The sequence below is a fragment of the Pezoporus flaviventris genome, unplaced genomic scaffold (genome assembly GCF_033815535.1).
Source record: "Pezoporus flaviventris isolate CSIRO_AGI_PZ_B2104156 unplaced genomic scaffold, CSIRO_AGI_Pfla_v1 ptg000093l, whole genome shotgun sequence".
Lineage (NCBI taxonomy): Eukaryota > Metazoa > Chordata > Aves > Psittaciformes > Psittacidae > Pezoporus > Pezoporus flaviventris.
Genome location: NW_026892641.1, coordinates 723552 through 746470, shown reverse-complemented (window position 1 = coordinate 746470; position 22919 = coordinate 723552). Strand labels below are relative to the sequence as shown.

At 46.4% G+C, this 22919-nt stretch overlaps 2 protein-coding genes across 7 annotated transcripts in view; both read right to left on the bottom strand.

Annotated features, from left to right (window-relative positions):
• ETS1 (ETS proto-oncogene 1, transcription factor) overlaps nucleotides 1–22919 on the bottom strand; it is a 514297-nt gene that overhangs the window by 164514 nt on the left and 326864 nt on the right. Inside the window, exon 11 of one of the 4 annotated variants that reach the window (XM_061476136.1) lies at nucleotides 5779–5822. The exons of the other annotated variants lie outside the window; for them this stretch is intronic. The gene's annotated coding sequence lies outside the window, so the exon portion shown is untranslated. Of the gene's footprint in view, nucleotides 1–5778; nucleotides 5823–22919 lie in introns of those variants that run through there. 4 annotated transcript variants of the gene reach the window in all.
• Nucleotides 1–22919, bottom strand: part of KIRREL3 (kirre like nephrin family adhesion molecule 3) — a 270297-nt gene that overhangs the window by 177649 nt on the left and 69729 nt on the right. The window lies entirely within an intron of this gene.

Here is a 22919-nt window from a genome sequence, read left to right as displayed (position 1 = left end):
CATCAATCAGTGTCTCCTAAGTACTTTTGAATTTCTTGGTGAATCTCAACCAAACCTGACAAGTGATGATGAGTCTCGCTGTTAAGGGGAGAAAAAGAGAAAAAACTCAACAATAACACCACAGATAGATGTAAGAAGAGGCTGGGTGAAGGAAAATGACCCCTTTCTGCAGCTAGAGAAAAAGAAATACACCACTGTTCCCATCTGGGCACGTGTTTCTTATTCCTGCAGCCCGTCGGAAAGGGGAAGGCAGTGAGTGCTCTTCTCACCACAAAAACACAGGCCACAAGACAGCAAACCCCAAAGTTTAACTGAAACAAATGGGAACATTTCATTAGGATGCTTGTTTGACAAATATAATCCAGATAAGGAACATCTGCCACAGGGAACAAACATCACCTCAATTAAGATTCAGCTGCAGTGGAGTACCAGGAACATGCCTCCTATGAGAAGCTTGCCCTCTGTGCCTGCTGAGCCTAGAATCTCAAAACAGACAAAAGGCAATTGCAATACAGTTTATTTCTTCTTTCCTTTCATCCAACCTGGAATTGAACAGTGCTAGGGATGGGGCAGCCACAGCTCCTCTGGGCACCCTGCACCAGCGCCTCAGCACCCTCACAGGGAAGAGCTTCTGCCTAAGAGCTCATCTCAGTCTCTCCTCAGTTTAAACCCTATCCCCCTTATCCTTTTACTACATGCTTTTGTACTTTAACGATGCAAAGGGCTCCAAAGGGCATGGGAGATTATTCTATTGCGCTGCGAATGATGGAATGATGGAAGAAAGCATCTCAAGGGGGGTGTCAACCCACAGTTTGCATACACTGGGCTGAGATGGACAGATGAAATCCGGACATCACTGTAAGGGAAACTATGGAAATAAAAAGTAATGCTGGTTTTTGTTTCACCAGCTTTAAGCAGATGGCACAGAACAAGTGGAAAACTCAGCAAGGGACTGAAAGAGGCAGAGCAGCATTAAGACAAGGGAGAAACATGAGCAGACTGCTCTCTCCCAAGGCAGAGATGAATTGCTGGCTCACTAGAAGCAAATTTCTCCTGTCCAATTAACATGGTAACACAAAGCACTCCTGTTAAATCAAAGCTGCTGGTGTGATTTGGTTCCCATTCTCAAGATTATAGCTGCCAGAGCTGCCTTTTGAGCATCTTGTTCTCTCCTTAGGGTTCTTAGGGGTGTTTCAGCTTCTTTTCCTAGGTGTTCAACATCCCTTGCACTGGACTCCGGCTTGCACTGAGAGGCTGGATAACCACAGTCCAAACCGCCTTTATCTGAGCTGGTTTTACTTCATGCGCTGAAAACAAAACCTGTTCTCCTGCCTCCTGCTGCTCCCCAAAACTGCTGCTGCAATAAAGGTGAGAATGCTTACAAACAAACCCATAGTTCTATTATTGCTGCTGCTGCTATTTGATTAAGTTATTACAATAATTGCTGTGCCAGCTTTGCCACAACAGTGGCTTTTACTAGCTAGTGATGCTGCTTGTTTTACAGTTGCGAGGACAGGTAAGTGGGTGAGATTTACACAGAGGATGACAGCCAGCTACATTACCCGACCTGATAATTCGTACTTGGGAGCCTGACTGGAGCAAAAAAGGCCACTGCCTCTTTTCCAGACTGCTTGTTTTGTGTTTGCTTTGGTTTCGCTACCAACTAAATGCACTCAGGGGTAAAGCCTCCTGTGGGACCTGTGAAAAGGTGCTATTGCAAACGTAACATCTGTATTTGTTGCCAAGGCAATAGCTAATAACGTTAAAATGGAACAGGGGCCCTTTTTGCAGCAGGACTGATGCATGGGCAAAGCGGGGGATGATGAAGGGAGGAACTCAGCCTTCTGCCTGACACAAATCAGGGGTTTTCATACTGGGGGGCTCCTCCTCTACAAAGAAGATACCAAGAACAAATGTGCACCCCAGCCGGGATGCAGCAATGATGGAGAAACCTGGCAAACCCAAGCACAGTGGTGCTGAGGTCTTCACATAGAGAAGAAATCACAGCTTGGGGCAGCGCATTTTTCCTCCTGGCCATTGAGACTAAGCTCTGCAGAGTGCAGGAGTCTCCACGATGACCTTTCCTAGACAGACGCTAGAAAGCTATTACTGAGCACAAGCCAATTTGCTTTGCGAGTGTAAGTGGCAATTTTCCTTCTTAAATACATTACAGCTGAAGGTAAATGGCTATAAACAGAAAGTTACTTCTCACTCCCTCCACAGAGACCTCTCCCTGTGGTTATGAGCTATGATCTTAAAAAATACTGTTGGGAGACCCCAGCAGCACAGGACGTGGCTGTTTTCAGCTGGTAGCTTTCAAGCCTAGCTTTTTTTAAGAGGAAAAAAGATTGAGTGATAATAACCACAGGGGGCAATGACTTCTTCAAATATCCCTATGCAGCAGTTGGAACAGGGAGTGAAAAATTAGGAGCAAGGTTTAAGGTCTCTGGCATTTTATTCTGAGTAGGTGAATTGGCTGAAGAACAGCAGCTTGCAAAGCATCTTGTGATAAACAAGAAGAGAGGGCTGTGAGATTGCATGAAGTACTTCGGTATGGTGGGACAGGACGAGGAAACATGGGGACTGGGAAGAGCTGCCTTGCCAGAAGCACAGCGCTTCTCCAGTCCCACTGTAGGCTACAGAGAGCTCCCATGCCACAGGGACACCACAACAATGAGAAGGGGAGGTGGGTTATATAATAAGGGAAAGCTGCTCTGCACTCCCACCACCCCAAGGTCTCACATCAGCCCCAGGAGAGCTTGCCCTCAGGGATTGTGGTGGCCAAACAAAGACATCTTCCCCTCCCTACCATTCCAAGTCCCTCTTCTGGATGCTCGGCAAACAAACCTCAGTTAAAGCCTTTAATTAGCAGCTCTTAGAAGCATTGTGGGATTCCCTTCTTTCTGATCTACTTATTGGTCTTTCCTGTCCAACACCTGCCTCCAGCTATAGCACGGCATCTCCAGACAACCTAACAAAAAGGCAGGGTAATAATACAATACACCTCAGAGAATATAATCCTCCTCATCTATTACTGTGGCCCGACATTCCTGTTCATTAGGAGCTCACTGTGTACAGGCATTGTACATCTTCATTGGGAACCCACCGTCTCTATTAAATGTAATTATTTCTCCCTGCGGCTTGCATGTTGAAGACGGGTACTAAAAAGCAAGGGGCTGCTGCAGAAACATACTGCAAAGCTCTCCTACTATAAATGTGCATAGCACAAACTATCTGAGACCGGATCCACAGGTTTCCGAGGTTGGCAGGACCACTGTGATGAGCTGTTTCGACCTCTGGGCTCAGCAGCACATAGGAGCTTCCCCTTGTTGATGCCCACCTGAACTCCAACATCTGGATGCTCCCCGAACATCTGGTTTCCACTGAAACCTCGCTAATCATGCTACCATAACCCCTGGCATGCTACACCAAGTGTTAATTAGCCTCCTTGTTAAAGGTATTGCTTGTTTTCTAGCCTGAATTTGTTAAGAAGCTTCATCTTTGAGCTACTGGGGTTTATCACATCTCTGATGGCCAGACCAAAACATTTACCTCTTTAAGTCGCTCCCCTTGGATCAAGTTGTCCCTTTTCCTAACCTTTCAGCTTTATATTATCCAAACCCAGAAGCAGGAAGAAAAATGGGGGTTGACCAAGCACTAAACTTGTCCTTTTCTCCTTTAGTATAAACGCTTTCCCACAGTATAGCAGTATTTTGTCTGAAGCACTTATTTGTAAGCAAAACAATTTCCAGCTTGACCAGCCCAGAAAGCCTTTACAAAGTCACTTTCAAAGCTGTGGCACATCCTATTCTGGCATTTTTATATCAGCAACTTGAAATTAAATGTGATTTCCAAAGCAGGAATCCTTCTAGCATAGTTTGCATATATTGAAATGGAAGAATGTCACCAAACTGAAGTGGTTGGTCTAGATGGGATCTGGTTGGTTTGAAATGATGTGTTCACGGTGTTTCAGAATGTTACAAAGCCTTGTCATTTTGGTGTATTTTGGGGTACAATTGCTGTTCCTGACTAGGGAAGGGAGCCCAGATAATGTGTTTCAACAGGAATTTGAAGATGGCCAGAGTTAGAGGAGGTAGATTTTGCCCTTGAAATCAGATGGTCAACCACATATTAAATCAACAGCCATTAGTAGCCCTCTGGCACCAGGACTTCACCTCAAAGCTAGAAAAAGCACTTGGACACTTATTTAGTGGAATATCTTGATTAAACCCTAAATACACGCAATCAGCATTGGCTTGATGTATTCCAGCCAGCGGCTACTTGGGGGACCGACTCAAACAGGAGACTTCATGAATATTCTACAGACTGACATTTGTTTGCAGTATTTGAATATTTCCTAATAACCAGGGGAGAAAAAAGCCCTGCATACCGGGAGGCCAGGCTCATGAATGCTTTATAAAGTCCGGTCTCCCCTGAAATATCCTAAATGGCAAACAGTGCTCGCTACATACAGATATGCAAAGGACTTTTCCGTTGCCTTCCCTCCTCTGGGAGCTCCCCTTTCAGAGCCAGGGTGAGGAGCATCATCAGCAACATCCCTTCAGCAGGATGGAGGGAGGAACCGGCCACAGACTCATGGCACTTCCCTACAGGAAATCCCTTCTTTTAGGGGAAATCTTATCAGACATTAACAATATATTAATATTATAACATGCTGGTTTTAGAAGGGCCTGTAGTGACAGGACAAGGGGGAATGGCTTTAAACTGACAGAGGGGAGACTGAGACATTAGTAAGAAGCTCTTCCCTGTGAGGATACGCCTAGGTTTGGGGTTTTCAGTCAATGGAGAGAAACAGGCAACCTCAGTGTATGACTTATCTTACTAAAAACAGACATTTGAGGAGACCCGCCTGCTAAAAGTGCTCAGTTCTCCGTTTTGACTGTGAAAGAAATCTCAGGTGACTGATTCATTCTTCAGTGTCTGACTCGAGACATCTGTCCTGCTTCCTTCAAACAACTCTGAAGCTCTTTTTTGGAGTGTTTTAAGAGGAACTGAATTCCCTGACTTTCGCTGTACGTCACTGGATTAATCCTCGAGCTGGAAGCAATCTGTTTCAAGTGAGACAGCGCGATTGTCATTATGAAGCTGCCGAGACAACAAAAAGCGTGTTGGACAACGGGTTTGGTCACGAAGGAGTTTTGAAAGGCAGATTTAGGCCGATGCCAAATAGGCTTCGAAAATCCCACTATTTACTCTTCAGAATATGCAGGAGCAGAGATTTCATGAGTAATCCCAGTACTTCTTCACCACAAAGAAATATTAACATTAGATAGTGATCCTCTGGCTTTAGAGAAGAATAAATAAGGCCAGAAAGATACAATGGTTGTGGAAAACTGTAGCAAATGAAAACCCATTTTCCTTGCCCTCTACAAGCATGGGCCAAGGTTGGAAGAGGCTGAGTACTGGTCTTTTGTAAATATGGGGCGCTGAGGAGAAGCTAGAGAAAATAAGCATACGCATCCTTAATGACTGTAGTTACCTTGAGCATGGTTTTTCCCTTGTGTTCAAGTATTAAGGGTGTCACAGATTGAAAGTTATACTTTCGGAGGTGACGCCTATGGTGTGGGAAGAGGAAAGATGGAGCAGCATAATAATAAAACCCTCTTTCCGGGCTGCTTCAGGGCTGAGGCTCATCAAAAATAGAGAATCATAGAATAAAGGAATGGTTTGGGTTGGAAAAATCCAACTCACTCAGTTCCAACCCCCTGCCATGGGCAGGGACACCTTCCACTAGAGCAGCTTGCTCCAAGCCCCTGTGTCCAACCTGGCCTTGAGCACTGCCAGGGATGGGGCAGCCACAGCTTCTCTAGGTTCACCAAGATCTGCCTAATTAGAAGCTCAAGCCTGAAAACTTAATTCAGCAAAACTCCTCCAGCATCTCCAGTGGGACACCTGAACTGGGGGACCCCGACTATTGTGCTCAGCAGGTTGACAAGACACTGAATTAACAGGTAGCACAGACTGTTTTGCCTTTACTTATACATCAAGTTTAATTGCGATGACAAAGACGACATCAGCGACAAAACGGAGCCAAACTGCTGGGCCCATTCTTCTCGCACGCTAACTATCAGAAATTAACCGGTGGATTGCATTGCGCTCTGGGTATTGTCATGCAGATGAAGAAAAACAACTTGCTTTCCAATTTCCTCATGCAAATATAGACTGGATTGTTCTGACAGAGAATATGTTTTGCCATCTCAGTGGTTCTGCAGAAGATAAGAGGAGCTGCAAAAGTTTTGCAATTTGTAAGCTTGGCAGCTTATTAAATAAGTAAGTACAAGCACCACCCTGCGAAACCAAGTGTTTAAATACCATTACAAGTCAGCTGTCAAGGTCAGCAAGTGTTTAAACAATCTTGGATTCCTTTTGCCTTATGGGTTTATTTCCTTCGCAAAGAAGTTTCTTGATACAGCCCCAAACTCTGGTGGAATATTAAGAAAGCCTTAATAAGCCTTTCAGCCCAAATGCTGCTGCCAGGTCTCGGCATTCACGAGCCAATGTCCATCTCAGCACAGCAACTCTGGCTTCTGGGAGGCTGTGCTCTTGCCCAGTAATTGGATTAAGCCAGCAAAAGGCACACAGACCAGAGCTCCATGTGCGACACCCATCACAGGAAGAAATAAACCTCTGTAGAGACTCAGGAAAGCCAAAGGAAAGGAAAAGAAAAAGGCAGCTCAGCCATGAAGGCCGAGGAACAGCCATTATTTTTACCTTTTCAGGATTAAACAATAGCTTGAGAACAATTATACAAAAGCCTGGGCTCTCCTCCCAGTCTCAGTATGTGTTTCATCGCCATGGCTCCAGTTTTCAACCCTTCCCTTTTATTCCACATCCCAGAAAAGCTCCTGCTCTTACAGGAGTCACCTCCCTGCCTATGTAACTTGCGTGAAGCCTGACCTACGCAGCCTCCTGCCTGGGTACCCCTTGGATGGGCACATTTTCATGGTGTCACCTACAGCTATGGACAATGTTGCCATCAAACACCACCCACAGCCATCCACCTTCCAGCTCCGCGTGGCCTGGCTATGGAGGACAGAGCCGGATGTTTTCCACACTGAAGTCACCCCCAACACCTCCACATTCCAATTTCCATTGCTGGTACAGCAACAGGGGCTAGAGCCCCGGAGGAGAGACACTAACCCCTCAGGCATAGAAAAGATGTCTTACCACGCCACCTCCCCTTCTTACAAACCCAGCTCCGTCCAGACCAGCCCAGCTAAATCTTATTAGAGCTCAGCAAGAAAGTGTTTCCCTCATCTCCTTGATTATGTGCTCGGTAGCTCTACCACACTACAAATAAACTTATATCATTCTTAATAGCAGCCCCAGGGGGTTCGTCAAGAGGGGGCTAACACTGACTGTACACAGCGAGCAGTGAGGAAGTAGGGAGGAAGTTTTCCACAGAGCATCAGTCAACCCACCCTGTTGGTTTGCCGGGGACTAAAAGCATGTAATTCCCAAGTTCTGCACGCTGCAGAAGTTATCATTTGGAGGTTGTTGCTCTGCAGTGGCTCGACAGTGTAACAATACAAAATAAATCTATTCACGCTGCTTTGGCGAGACCGAATCCCAGGAATGCACCGCAACAGCGGAGAGCAGTGATAAGTTCTTGTAACTTACAGCAGCTCGGTGCTGTCCTCATTACCATACATTATCTTACTGCACACACAAGAAACCTTTCCAATGGACTTCACTGTTGCTGAGCTTTTATCCCCTCTGCTGTGTTAAAGCTGAAAGCACTTTGTGTAACCTCAAAGCTTCACTGACACCGGTGGGCTTGAAGTGCTTGGAAGCTACAGCGCTTTGTGCCTGTTCTCTGGCCACTGCATTGCTGTTAGCAGTGGTTTCTGGAGCCTTGCAAAGAGGGTGCGTGGCTGGATTTTGTGCTCTGTAATGCGCAGGGACTTAGCACATCCTCTCCTGCTGGTCCCACCACACCAGCCTATGCAGGGCAGGGCTTTGCAGCAGAGCAGTGGTTAAAAGGAGCAGGAGAAACTCCTGCATCAAGAGCAAAAGCCCAAGCAAGACAAATTCACTGACTCCAAAAACGAGTCACCAAATTAATCAAAGTGGACAGGGAAGGGAACAGTGATATGCCTATCAGTGGGATCTTGGATGCACCGCTGTTGATGAGAAAGGACAGCAAGACATCTTCATTTCACCTGCTGACACTCATGGAGACAGATGCAGCATGTGTCAGCATGTATGGACTTGCACCCAGATAACACAGAGGCCAATCAGGATGCACGCAGCCTGTTAGCAATGCCCACCTGATGTAATTTCTGGCCACATCTCCCGGAGCTTGTGCCAAATTGAGCTCTGGAAGCATGTGCCCATGCCCAAGGCTTCACCCAACATCCAAGACCGACTCTGTTGGCTAAAGAAAATGCACAGCGCTTTATAGACACTGGAGATCTCAATTTATAGCCATACCCAGCAGCAGGGAGGCACATACACACATTTAGCTGTGGGGCCTTTACAGAAATAAAAGTGTTGTCTTTTAAAAGCTGTCTCTGGTTTTCCAGCTCAGGAAAGCTGCTCTTTGAGGATGCTGTGCTGAGCACCCGTAAGTTAAAACCATGGCAGGCAGTTGGAACTAGATGATCTCTAAGGTCCCTTCACAACACAAACCAGTCTGTGATTCTGTGACTGGAAACTTTTATCTGCCTGGAACAAAAGACTTTTGGTTTACTTCCTTGTACCTAAAACAACCAGCAGGATGCAGACTTGATGTTCAAGTGCTTCTCCCAAGTCAAAGAGGTTAAATTAAGGTGGGTTTTCCTCTCTATTGCAGCCAGGCTTGAAATCACCTTTCAAAACACACAGTGCCACAGGCTGGGGGAATCTCACCCAAATTCCCCCACCCTCCAAACCCAAGCTGGAAAATGCCTTGCTACTCATAGCTTGCACATGAGCAAACCCTGCAGCTCCCACCCCCCCCCTCCCCAGTCCCCTGAGTTTCTATCCAATGCTGATGCTAGATTTGCAGTTGCCTGGATTTTAACTGAACAGTGCCTCCTGTCTCTTGGTTAGGGGATCAGCACACGGGTAGCGATTCCCAATTTATTCCGATAGCTGGATGCTCAGTAAGCAGGCGACAGCCATAAGCAGTTCTTGACAGGCATTTGGAAATCTAATGCGCCGCGGGTTGTGTTCCCTTCCTCTTAATAGGATGCAAAGCTCTGTTTTCAAAAGAATATGCTAACATTTTAAGCTCTTTTTGTTAGTATAAATGATAATGTAGTCAACGCAAGGGCCTCATCTCTCCTTGAAGTGAATATAATTCCTATTCACCTTAACGCATACGCATCAGGCTCGAGAAAAAGCCCGAGACAGGCTGCTCTCGAGTGGGTTTCACTGAAGCCTTTGCTCCCAGAGAGGAGCTGATGGAGGAGTGAAAGAAGCTGTCTTGAACTGGATAAGCACAGGATGGACTCGAGGTCTCTTACAATTGTACAGGCTAATGCAGCTCCTCCTTTAGTGAAGGACAAAATGAAATCTTTCAGTCTCAGGAAAATTCTAGAAGAAGGATGCAATAAATCTGCCTGAAATAGAGAGGTCAGGGTGCTGAGCAAGAGGTGAGGAGACCTTTGCCATGGGCAAACTACAGAGGCAACATGGAATGAAACAATAAAAGACAAAAGCTGAGGGTCTTTAAGAGCATGGACCTCTCCAGGCCCCTTCATTATCGTTATGGAGGCTTGTGGTGCTTACGCATGCTTAAGGAGCAGGATTACCTCCAGGTATGTCATCCCCTCTTATATAAATTCATCCTGCTGTCTCTAAAAGACATTCACAGAAAAAACAGACAAGTAGCACTCAGATACGGCAAGAGAGGAGGCGTAGAAACCCTACAGGTTTTTCTGCTTGTGAGGTTTATGAAACCTCTGTTCTCCTTGTTTTCAGTGCACGGGTTCCTCATCACACCTGGGTTACATACAACCCACTGACAGATTCAGAAACAAACACGTCTCGCTGTTACTGGATTACAAAGGAAGGATCAATTCCATGCCGTCAATCCCTTCGTTTCGGTAGCGACTGATTGGAAGGCATCAAATCCTGTCTTCCACCAGTCAGACCCGTAAACAAGACAACATTGTTTAAAGAAAAGAAGGCAGAAAAGACAAAACCAACTGCCAGGTGCCAGAGATTGCTACGGGACTGCAGCAGGAACAGCAATATGGGGAATAATTGAGCTGTTCCTATTGGCGATGAAACCAGAGCACTGGCAAAAATGATTTCCCAAAGTTACTAGGAACCCTCAAAGACATTTTCCCTTATATGGGATAAGATGGAAAAAAGCTGCCAGAAAGAAAAAAGGGGAATAGTTGGGAAAACTTCCTTCCCCTGTAACTTTCCCATACAACCTAACCATTTCCAAATCTGGGAAGGTGATGGGTTCCTTACTGAGGACTAGACTCACCCGTGCTCTTTCCTAGTGCACCAACTGTCTATGCAGTTCCTTTCACGGAGATTAGAATTCATTTGTAAAAGGGGAAAAAACGAAAAAGAAATGAAAGAAGAAAAAGAAAAGGTATTTAATTGGCAACTCAATTCTTCATGAAACAAAGAGACGGATTTGTGCAAAGAAGAATAGGGAGAGCTGTTTTGATATCTGAATTTTAATGACTCCATGGCATCCCTATTTGTTATGTATCTGCTTTCGAAATGTCACGGCTGGCTCGAGTGGTAATTACTGAGTTTCAACATTTATAGAAAAGCAGCACATACAGTATGGAGATAATTGCCCAGTTGGATAGTTATGAAGGATGCAGGTTCCCCCCCCCCCGCTCTCCTCCCTCCTTCTGTGACTACAGAATTTCAGTAATTATCACTAGAGCCACTTGTTAAAGAATCAGAAAGCAGGTAAACAACAAACACCAGTGTGGTTTATTCATTAGGATTCAAAAAACACATCAGCACAACTCATCTTCAAATTACAAACTGCTGCATCTCCCACAAAGCGGAGGCCTTACGCTACGCCGGTGTTTAGCGTTGCTGTACACCATACAAGACACCTTCCTGATGTAAACTGTTATGTAGTAAAAGCTATTGTGCGGTATTTGCAGGTTTTGGTACCCAGGTTATAACATCAGCGATGATCAGACCACAAATCATAAGGCTTGGGGTGGGTTGAACCTATGCACAAAGCATGGACCATCCACCAAGCATGCATCTCCACACGGAGCAAGATACTCCAACACATTTTGGGGGCTTGCTGTTGGTGTTCTGGCTTACACTATATGTATTCTATAGGTAGATTCTCTCCCAAAACACTCCCATAAATGAAAAAAATCACAATGGAAAGGGCAGCTCAGCTTCCACTTCTACCACTGGCCACCCTTCACAGCACAACTTTCCGCTTCTCTTTGAAGGAAACACTATCCCCATCTCACAGACAGGAAAATCAAGGTGCACAGAGGTAAAAATCCCCTCTCAATTTCACACAGTACATCACTAGAGTGCCGTTATATTCCACATCTCATGCATGCAGCACCCCAAGAGTCACGGCAGCTTTCAAAGCAGAGACAAAACCGTTGGCTCGACGCAGAATTCAGGTTCAGCTTCAAACAGCCCCAGGTTTTGAGTTTTCAAATCACAGGAGTTTGTTGCGTTCTTATCTTTAATCAAAGCAGTGTACAAAGGAAACTCACCTGCTTAGAAGTAAAGATGTGTTAGAAGTAGGGGCAGGGGTTCGGGAAGGTAAACACACAAGTATATAATTAAAGGAGCAAAGACGGTTAATGATGGAGAATCTGCCAGCTTTTACATAAACAGTAAAGGGAAAGACCATTATATATACACAGGAGATAAGTGGATACAGCACAGATAAGAGTGACAGGGGGAAATTGGAGGCAGAAGAGGATAAAAGGCTGACACCGACACTTACAATATTTACTTTTGCATCTGGGTTCGCAAATGAAGAGGATGAGGATTTGCTGAAGTCAGGGATGAGATCCCCAGGGAGAGGAGAATAGGAATTAGGGAGTGAGCAGATAACAAGACATGGTCAATAAAAACCTAAGGGAACTTATAACTGACACCAAGCATTAGGGACCAGACAGTAACGTGGGCACGAGGGATTTAACAAACAGGGGAAGCAATGGCAAAGCAGGACTTGGGTCCCTTAAGATGGGGAGCAGAGCGTACAAGCAGTTGGACGTTTACACAACAACCACCAGCGACCTGTCAAAGACCCCATGACTCCAACAGCTCTTTCCCAGCCTTGCTACAGACAGTAGGGTGGATTATCGAAGTTGCTGCAGCAATGTTGGTGTATTTTTTGTGTGAAAAGCCACTGATTTCACTGCACAGAGGGCTCCTTTTGAATCTTTATTTGCGCTATTCGAGGCACAGCCTCTCTGGAAGGCAAACCAAGATCTAGCTGTTTGCAGATAGCCCGAGACTCAAATCTTATACATCTTTCCAAAAAAATCAGCCCTGACCCTGCTTTCTGAAGCCATCACTCAATGTGACAGTCATAATTAAATCTATCTCTATTTAGGACCAAGCGTAAGCTTAACTTAAACCCCCTCCAAACTACCACGTATGACCACCACCAAGAATGGAGGAGTATTTCCTCAGTCAAAATCTTAATGCATGCGGGGGATACACAAAGAAATCAGCTGCTCATCGACTGGAAGAAGAGTCTTTGGAAGCCAATTTTTAAGGGGAAGGAAAGGCTTGAAAATGCCCAGGTTCATTAAGAACAGCCACCGAGATCTCATGAAAAGCAGATCAATCCTTATTAACTTGTTAGAAGTCTTTGAAGAGATTACTTGACTCATTGGACAAGCCAGCAGCAATTGGCATGCACCTCTCGGCCAGCCTGGGAGCATTTGACAAAGCCCAGCCCATGAGGCTAATGCTAATGGTGAGCCTCTGAAGCGCCTAATGATGAAGAAAGCGAGAAAATCAGATGCAAGGGGCAAGAAAGAAGATGCACAAGGATATCTCACAGGTCTGGGACTGCCTCTGATACACTGCAGGAGGCTCACTAGGAGGTAGGTGAGGAGTAGGTTTTAGAGCCCAAGCTGCCCACAGACCACAGGATTTAACTGCTTTACCGTCTGGCCTGGACACGCTTGTACTCTAACACTAAGCTTTCCCCATTTTATTTACCTGCCAGCCTTCTGTCTAACCCACAGCTCAGCTCTGCCAGGACTGACCACCCTCCTCCTGCTGGTGTCACAGCTAAAACTTCTCTTGGAGCCAAGAAAGCACTGATGCAAAGCCTAAATCTGTAATGCTACATGTAATAAGCAGGACTCTAAGTATGGACATCCTTCTCCTTCATCTTCCAACCATCAGTCCAGATCTAGCAAACCATGATGTCTTTGAAATATGCCCCACTGCTATTCAAGAAGGAACAGGGAGTGGGTAGGTAATAACACTGCAGAAACTTCCTATCTCTGCACCATCCTTTGGGAGAAACACCATCCAGATGAAGCAGCTGAAGGAGATAATGAGGTGTGCAGCAGCAGAGGCTGGGAGCCAGGCAGGCAGTGGGAGGATGCCTCTTCCTATCATTTTTCATTGGTAAAACTGATCGTGCCACCAGCTTTTCCCTCACTTACACATTCATCCCAATTAAGGAATGGCAACTGATCTCCTCAAGGAATGAAAACATCCTGGTTTTCAGCTAGGATGAACTCCCTCTCAACCCTTGTCCCACCTCACGTCCTATTTGTTCCATACAAGAAGGAAAGACCATTTCTCACATCACCAGAATGATCTCTTATTCTTGAGTGGACAAGAAGTGAGCTCATGCCTTTCCACTTCCTATGGTGCAGCTGCATGCAGGACTATGTCCACACCCTGCAGAGAGGACAACGCTCCAACCACAACACCCTTTAGGTAGCAATCAATGTCCAAATTATGCTCTCCTGTGAGAGTGGTGTATAAACTCCAGTGTGACACTGGCGGATGCAGGATGGGATAAAGGAAAACTGAGATTCATGCAACTTATTAACTTGACTTTGTAAGGTACTCCCCTATAAAATCCCCTTGGAGATGCACTGAAAGCTCAGCTCTTACTAGACAACAGAGACGCCCTCTCTCCCACCTGAATAAATACCCTAATCACAGGAAAAGCTGCAATCAGAGCTTAGAACAATTCCCCAACACAAATCCATACGACGCTACATTAATGCTCGCAGTATGACTTGTTATCCACAAAGGAAACACTGCTGTGTGATAATGAAGGCGTTCGATTGGGATTTCTAGATGAGCAACAACAACTGCCTGCTTACTAGAGCATGACACTTGAGGCCGGGATGAATAAGATGTTGATTGCTAAGATGAGGCTAAAGTCACCTGTGGCTTCACTTAGGAGCTTCTACTTGCCCCCTACAAGTGGCCAGGTTGACCACAAAGCCATGGCAGGGGGAATCTCCCCAAAGAGCAGTAGAGGGGGAGAATCCCCTCCCTTGACCTGCTGCTCACACTGCTGCAGCCCAGCACGGGTGGTTTCTGAGCTCAAGCACACTGCTGGGTCACGGTGGACTTCTCATCAACCAATACCCTCAAGTCCTTAGGGCTGCGTTACCACCAATGCCACCAGACACAAAGAGGTCATGGGAGATAGCAAAGTCAAAGTGGCTCATTGCAGGTAGACCATTACCTTGAGTAACTGAGGTAGGAAAAGGGCCTCTTTTTACCCATTCTCCTAGCAAGAGGACCAGCTCACCTCCGCAGGCTTGCAGGAGAGCACTACTATTTTTTTCCCCCTGCTTAGGATTCTTCATTAAGCCACAGCATGTTTCTGCCAGCACAGGGTCACAATTACACCGCACAGCTTCTTTGTCTTTGCGAGAACAGCGCGATCCCTGCGACAAAGGTGCCTTTTCCCACTCGGAGTCAAATTATGGGAATGCCTTGTTTTGCCTGATGAGAGGGGACGAGGCTGTGAGAAGGGGCGGCATCGCATGGCTTGACCTCGTCACTGCTGACTGCAGCTGCGCGTTGAACGCATCCCTGCCTACTCACTAGTGAGCAGCAGTGTTTCATCTCACCTTCCTGGCTTTGGGATGGAAATAAAGCCTGAAGACAAGGCTGAAAAAAGGCTAATCATTCTCTTGGCAGCTGGAGTCCAGGCTGGAAGCCTTATTTTATTGTTTTCCAACTACCTTTTGCTTGTCAGGAAAGGAAAAAAAAGTCAGAGAAGTTTGAAAACCCTCTTGTTTTCATGTTCTTTGACAGGGAAAGAAGTGAACTTTCATCTTCCCTCAACACTGATTTTATGTTAGCTTTGCCAGGGCAATTCAGATCACACACACACACCCCCCACCCCCCCCAAAAAATGTGTGTGTGTATATATACGTATATAACCATCATTAGCAGGGAAGAATCTGGGACTGAGAGAAAGCAGATGAAGAGAGCAGTACTTCTCCAGGCAACCATCTGCCACCCACAGGCTTTCCTTACTTTCTGTGCACAGATGAAAAACATTTCAAGCACCCGAGGGACACGTTCGGAGACAATTTCCCTTCTCTGCCTGTAAAACAGGGACGCACCTCCCCAAAACACCAGCTCAGTTTTATCAGTGCGTATGTGTGTGTCAGCTTCTAGGGTGCTCAGACACTGGCACAGGTTTCCCCAAGAAGCTCTGGCTGCCCCATCCTTGGCCAGGTTGGACAGGGCATGGAGCAAGCTGCTCTAGCGGAAGGTGTCCCTGTCCTTTGGGACAGGGTTCCCTTCCAACCCAAACCATTGTATAATTCCTTGACTTTGGGTAGTTTGGGAACAAATCAGAGGTTTATGAGCAAAGGGAGGTGAGTGAGGGCAGTTGATGCTAAAAGGGATGAGCAGCTTGGGATGGATATTAAAAACTTGAGGCTTCAGGTCTTAAAGCAGTTCCTAGCAATTAGAAGTTAGGACAGGACCTGTCTGGAGGGTGGATGACCCTCAGATCCACCTACTGCAGGATTTCTTCCATCTTTCTCATACATAACACTGGCAACTGACAGCTCCTTGAGACCGCTCTAACCAGCACCAATTGCCACCCTCTCTGGCAGCGAGAGAACCAAATGGACCATCAGCACCACCCACAAGCCCGGAGGCAGTGAATCAGCTTTCCCAGGGATGTTTTACACCTACAGCCACGCTGATCATGACATAAAATGATCCCCCCAAATGCTACACGACAGAGGAATACTGCTAATGCATTAGATATGCATGGCTACCCGAGGTAAAATATTGCACCTGCAACATAATGGATGTCTCATACGATTAGCTCTAAAAAGCCTTGAGCTTTATAAGAAAGAGCTGATGGGGGCTCAGCCCCAGAAACCTGGAGGTGCTTTCCTCACTCCCCCTCCTTTTATTTTTAATATCATCACTTCTCTAAAAATAAAATCAACTTGACACTGATTAGAGCTGAAAAACCCCACCAGAGCAGCCTCTCCGTGTGCCTGACTCCAGGGCCCCTTGATCAAATTGTTTTCCTTCCCCCATGCTGATCCCCAGGAACTCCTCGGCTCTGCCTGCAGGGGACAGGGCTGGAAATGGAAGCACCGGTTTGCCCCTGGCATGGAGCTGTCAGAGCATCGTCAGTTCTGTGTCGCCTGCTCGTCGGGAATGCTTTGGAAATGGAAATGAAAGATTTCATTCCTGTTCTCTTCTCCCTGCCAAGCCTGTAATAAGGTGGAGATGGAAAGTGCCACGGATGGAGGAAAACAGGTGACAGTAATGCAGCTAAACCAGCCTTAGGATGAGCAGGGAGCATCTCCAAAGGAATGCCTGCCCCTTCCCCTTGAGATAAGGGGCAGTTAACGAAAACACTGCAGCCATTTCTCCTGCATGAAACGAGTCCTGCCTCAATTTGCAAGTATTTGAGCCCAGATGGAGCAGGATGATTATCTGCCATAAAGATCCCTGCTGCTTTCACCTACAAAAAACCACCTGCCTGGGTTCACCCCTTCCCTCTCCTCCCTGAGCACATCCCAGCTTTTTAGGCTTCACCAGGTCCTTCTTTCGAGGCTGATCAAGCTTGGCTTGTAAACGAGGTGAGGAGCTGCAGCAGTTGGTGCTTTACGAGCTCAGGCCTGCAGCATCCTTAGGAGGTTAGGAAAGAGAGAGGAAAAATAACACATTCTGCTGCCACTGGAAACCAAGTTATCCCCCAGATAAGGCACAAAACCCACTCATGAATTAACCACCTCTTGCTAATCTCTCCTGCTTGATATCTATCACCGGCACGTTTCAGGAGATGAATCCTATTCCCCAGCTTTTGCAAGCAGTTGCCAAGTCCCAGGAGCAGCTGCAAGGCTTCATTAATAACATTTTGGGGCTCACTTTGCCTGGGCAGGAGCCTATCGCTTCCCATCCTGCCCCCCAGTAAGCTCAAGAAAACACTGAAAACAGCGTGCAAAAATGAGGCTTGGAAATTGTGATGAAACCAGATGTTGAGAAATGCCATTATCCTGCTGCAGAAAATCACATCAATGTTTCTAAAGGATGGATGCTGCATGGGATGCATTCACATTTAATGGAGGGGCTTCTCCTGCAGCCCTTCTGCAGGTGGTGGGGTGACGGGTTCACAGCTGCTGCCATGGCTGACACAGAGGAACGAGGTGCCAGGAATGAAGTCTGAGGGACTTCTGCATGCCAGCACGCAGCAACCATGGCCATCCCTTCAAGCTGAGTGACCTCTGTGGTCCCACAGCTTTAGACTGGTCTTGCAAACTCAAAGAGCCAGGTATTGCCTTCATATAAAGAGGAGTTACAGAAGCATCCCAGATATACCAAGCAACTATACTGAGATAGTGGGGAAAAGCTGATAAGCACAGAACATGCTCCCTCTGCCATCCCCAAACCCACATGTAAGGGACAGGTAGGATAGTACCAAGCTGCTGCTCTCAGACTGAACCTCCTGCCAAGCCATCATTATACTCCTGGCCTGAACACACATCTGAGTGGCCAGGAGGGAGGGAGTGAGCCAAAGCAGCACTCCCAGACCACCAGGGTGACTGAGCTTTGCTTTGGCATGGGTTCATTCAGCAGCAAAAGAGGATGGGATGCTCATAGGATGCTGGACCATTAGCCAAAGGAAAAGCCACATTCCCAAGCCACAATGGGAATAGGAAAGGTTTCAGTGTGCAGGAGCACTTTGCAGCTCCTCTTCACAGTCACCCCTGAAGGCAGCTTTGCTGTTTACAACATAAACATCCTCATGCAATGGATGAGTTCCTTCAAGAGGTCGGCTCTCGCTTGTCAGGGCAGCTCTCTATTCTCCTGCCAATGCTCAGGATGTCCACACTTTCAATACACCGCTGCCTTTACAACATGCTTTATTAAGTCCACTGGTGTATTTCATTGTGCCCACGGAGCGACGTTGCTTTTTAACAGGGAGCTGGGTGAATAGCATCCTCCTGCTGTACACCAAGCACGCTTTGTTCTGGTCTGAATTACACCAAGCCAAAGCAGGGAATTCAGAGTTTAAAGCCACAAACACTGCCTTTAAATCAAGGTAATGCTTGTAAGGGTAGCCAGGAGCTGTCTCTTCCCACTGCAGTTACCCTGATAATAAGGATCATTCGAGTACTCTTATCAAGCCTCCTGGATGCTTTGTTCAGAGCATCTCCAAAGAGCAGCCGTTGCTGCTTCCCCCAGGCTTTGCTCCTTCCCTTCCCCATCAAGCCTCTGCTTTGAAGGTCCGTGTGAGGAGCAAGACCAGCTATACAGGATGCAAAAGCAAAAGGCAAAGAGGCACAAAACGAGGGGGCAGTGTGAGCAACTGCTGAAGCAGGAGCTGCAATCACACCTCGAGTGTGACTCCGGCTTCCGCACCACAACACGCTTCCCTCTGCTATCTGCCAACCACGGGCAGCTTTTTTGCTTCCTTCTTGCAAGTCAGAAAAGCTGGGAAATTGAGGAACAGAGGAAAAATATTTGCTCGTTATCCAACCAATTAGTTGGTGGTAAAGACAGCAAACAGCAGCTAAGTCTCCTAAGCACCACATTTCTCTTTTAAGTGCTGTAAGCAAGCTAATGACTCTGCAGAACACTGAAAAAAGCTTGTAAACTGCAGCGGGTTTGAAACTGTGAAAATAATCTGGAACTCCAGGGTTTTGGGGTCTGAGAAGCAGCAATGGAAACGTCTCCATCTGGGCTACCGAGCTTTGGGAAAGACGGCCCCAAAAGCTCTCCTCCTAGTGCATCGCATGCACCTTTTCACACCATACCTGCTACTGTATTGGTATTCGCAGTGTACTGGAGGATTATAACCATCAGTGTCCCTGAGGACACAGATGGGGTCCTCCCACTCTCCCAACTCCATCTCGGAGTGGGAGGTAAGTGAAAATACGCTTCACACCCACCGAACTCCTGAGGCTGCAGCTGCCTGAAGGGTTGAAAAACACCCTGCGTTCGCTGGCCCACCTAATTCACAGGAGGAGAATTGCTTTGGGGTCATTGCTGGTTGTCCAAGGTGGGGAAAAGCTTCATTACCAGGTCTGGCTTTGATACCACAAACGTACAGGCTCAGACCAAAATGCACGCCCAGCACTAACACTACTGTAATCCTGATGGCTTTATATCAAGGGTGTCATAGAGAAATCAAATTATTCATTTCACTATCCCCACATCCCTCCCAAGCTGCTTCTGTCCCAAAATTGCCTCTTATATTTTCTGTATACAGATAGCAATAACTAGAATAACCATGTGGATGGATATCACAAACCTGTAAGGTAATAAGCGGCAATGACTCTAGTGACTGAAATGAAGGAGGAAGACAGTTAATGAAATAGAGATGCCTACCAACATGTTTTAAATCAATTCAGAGGCAATTTAAACAGCCAATCCTGTCATCATATTTAAAATATGTCAATTCCGCTACTTTTTCCCCGTTTCCCTTTTTGGCTCCGTTTCTTTTGCTTTTCCCTTTTGGCTTTAAAAATAAACCAACAAAACAAACAGAAAATAAAGAAAAAAAACACTTTTTTAGGCTCGTAGCTCAAGCTTGCAGAAAAACAAAACTCTACCGGGACACAAGTGAAGTTAACTCCAATGACAGAGCGCCCTGGTTAGAAAATTCCTAATAAATCACCAAACCCAATTGCTGCTCCTATGCCACGTTTGACAAATTGGAAATAAATAGCATCAATTGCAGGGGAGCCAGGAGTGCCCAGTTCAATATTTTCTCCCTAATAAATCTACAGGTGGAGTGTGTGGAGGGGGAAATCTGTTTATTTATTTATTTCTAGCACTGATCGATAGCTTATTCTTCCCCAGTACACCACACTCAGTGATAGTTAATATTCAGCCTCCCATGTTATGGATGTACACGCACACACACAGCGTTTCCCTTGTCCTGCTCCCTGTGAGCATCCTGTCATTCATATGCACACCATGATGAGCTACTGAGGTGAAGTGATTTCAAACCTGAAGTTCTCATTGAGACTCTCCTCACATGCTCCTCAGCGCACATTCCCTCATCTCAGCTCCCTCCAAAATCATCAGTAAAGGCAACTTCACCTCTAACACTTGTTTTTGAGGTGTGTTTTTCTTCGCCTGTGTGGTATTACAAGGCAGAATGGCTTTAAAGGCTCAAGCTGCTCCAGGGGAGGTTTAGACTGGATATTAGGAGCAATCCCTTCCCCAGAGGGTGGTCAGGCATTGGAACAGGCTGCCCACATCCCTGGAAGTGTTCACAAACCACACAGATGAGGCACTTTGTGACTTGGGTTAGTGGTTGTCTTGGCAGTGCTGGGAAACAGTCAGACTTGGTGATCTTATAGGTCTTTTCCAGCCTGGTTGATTTTATGATTCTATGAAATCCTAGCCCCATTCCAGGGAAATTGGAGACTTCAGCAGCCCCAGATCAAGCCTATGGGGAGAGAACTGCAAAAAATTGCTAGCTTTGGTATTACCATGGTTCATGCTTTGCCATGGCCCTGCTGAAGAACTGTGCCTCCTCCATCAAGGGAAGCATCGTTCAGAGCCGCCGAATCCCCGGCAACAAGCCCATGCAATTGTGTTTGTGTCTCTGCTCAGGGTAAGAAATTAGTTATCTGTCTAAAACAAGCAGGCAGTTTCAAATGCTGTATTTGTGTAATTTGCATGCCTCAATAATGTTTTATGTATTACGCTACTTATAAGCTAAAATGTACATGCACGCTCCTGCAAATTTAGGTAAATTATGAATAAATTAAATCTTATCTAAATAAACAAGTGTCCTTTTGAGCAGAAATGCAAGCTGTCATGAATATTTAAGTGGACAAGGATAAATCCTCTTCACACAGTGTTACTTCAAAGAGGATTTTAGAGCTTCCTGATTTTTAGTTAGGCGAAAGGAAAGGAAAGAAAAGAGGACGGGAAGGAAACCTCAGGCCCAGCTATTCTCAGGGGAAATAGCTATTGAGAAATCTGGGGAGAGGCAGCAAAAGCTCTTTTTCTGGAGGCCTGCGGGGGTTTTCTGCTGTTGTTGTTTTCTACCAAAGGAAGCCTTTGAGACTGGATCTGCAGAAAGGGAACTGGAGCAGAGCTGAGGTGTGGACCCCAGCAGAAAACCAAGGGTGGGGAGAGAAGGATGCTTTGAGGGCAGAGTCAGCATCATGCACTACCAATGCATTTGTACGCCCAGCTCACTCGGGGGCTGGAGAAGGGGACCCGTTATTAGCCTGGTGTGGCACTGCATGAGACTCTGGGCAACCTCTGGGTTCGCTTCTCTCAACTGCACAGGGGAGATAAACATGCAAATAAGACAAGGAAGAAGAGCTGGAGATGATCTATCTTATCTCCCTGCCAGAGCCAGATCCCTCCTAATTGCTCCTGCGCTGCTGCTTAGCCCTGGTCTCACCCATGGCACCAGGGGGCAATGGAAGGCTTAATTAACTGAAGTCTGTAAAGAGCTCGAGATCCTCAGATAAAAGGTGTTAGGGAAGGGTGGAGCGTTATCAGCTGGAAATAAACCCTGGATAATCTTCTCTCATCCAGAACTAGATGTCTCTTAATAATACCCCTCCGGCATCCCTGCGATCCTGATTAAACCCCATCTGGTGCTCCAGCAGGAATTAAGTGGGAAACAAGAGGGCCAGGGGTCCAGACAGCAGCTCTCAGTCACTAATATATTATGGAATGTGCCTGAGTTTCCTGACTGACTTGAACCTGGAAGTCTTAACTCCTCGTGATAGCCCATGAATAGGGCTCAAAGGATGGAGATGGGGATGCAGAGGATGAAAACCAACTTGTAATGTTCAGCTGGTAAGAGAATCAACACTGAGCCATCAACCTGCTACTGGCACAGGGGAACAGAAGAATGTTAATTTACATGTTTCTTGGGACATGACAGAGGGAGAAAGGTTCCAGCTTTTTACCTGGTACCCTCAGCCCAGCTCCATCTCTCAACGGTGAGCGCTGTCACTAATCAGCCTGGCCAGGGACATCCTCACTGAGCCAAAATGGGCACGATGAAACAAGCTGCTGCTGCAAAAGGAGTCTCCTCCAGCCCCTATTTGTGCTCGGGATTGTCCCAACCCAGGTTCGGGACCTTGCACTTGGCCTTTTCACCTTTCCCAACATCAGGCACCCCACCAGTGTGTGAGCCTCCAGCATTTATTCACCTGCATGTCACTGAGGCAGTTAAAGGAATAACAGACAGCAGGGACAAGCTAAAAACATCCCTAATGAGCCATTGCAAAACACACAGGGGTTGCATGTATTAAGTAAGCACATATTAAGTGAACAGGGCTATCATTTAAAGGTGTAAAATAAGCAAGCTGTTTTAATAATGAATGCATGTGTTACTAGGAGATAATGGCAGCAGCACTGGAACCTGCAAAGCAGCTAATGCCGTTCCAGGCTGAGAAACAGCAACACCAAGACACTTAATGAACTGCAAAAGATGTTGTTACAAGCACAGGCCAGTTCCTGGGATGGGACCAGCATCTTGCAGTAAA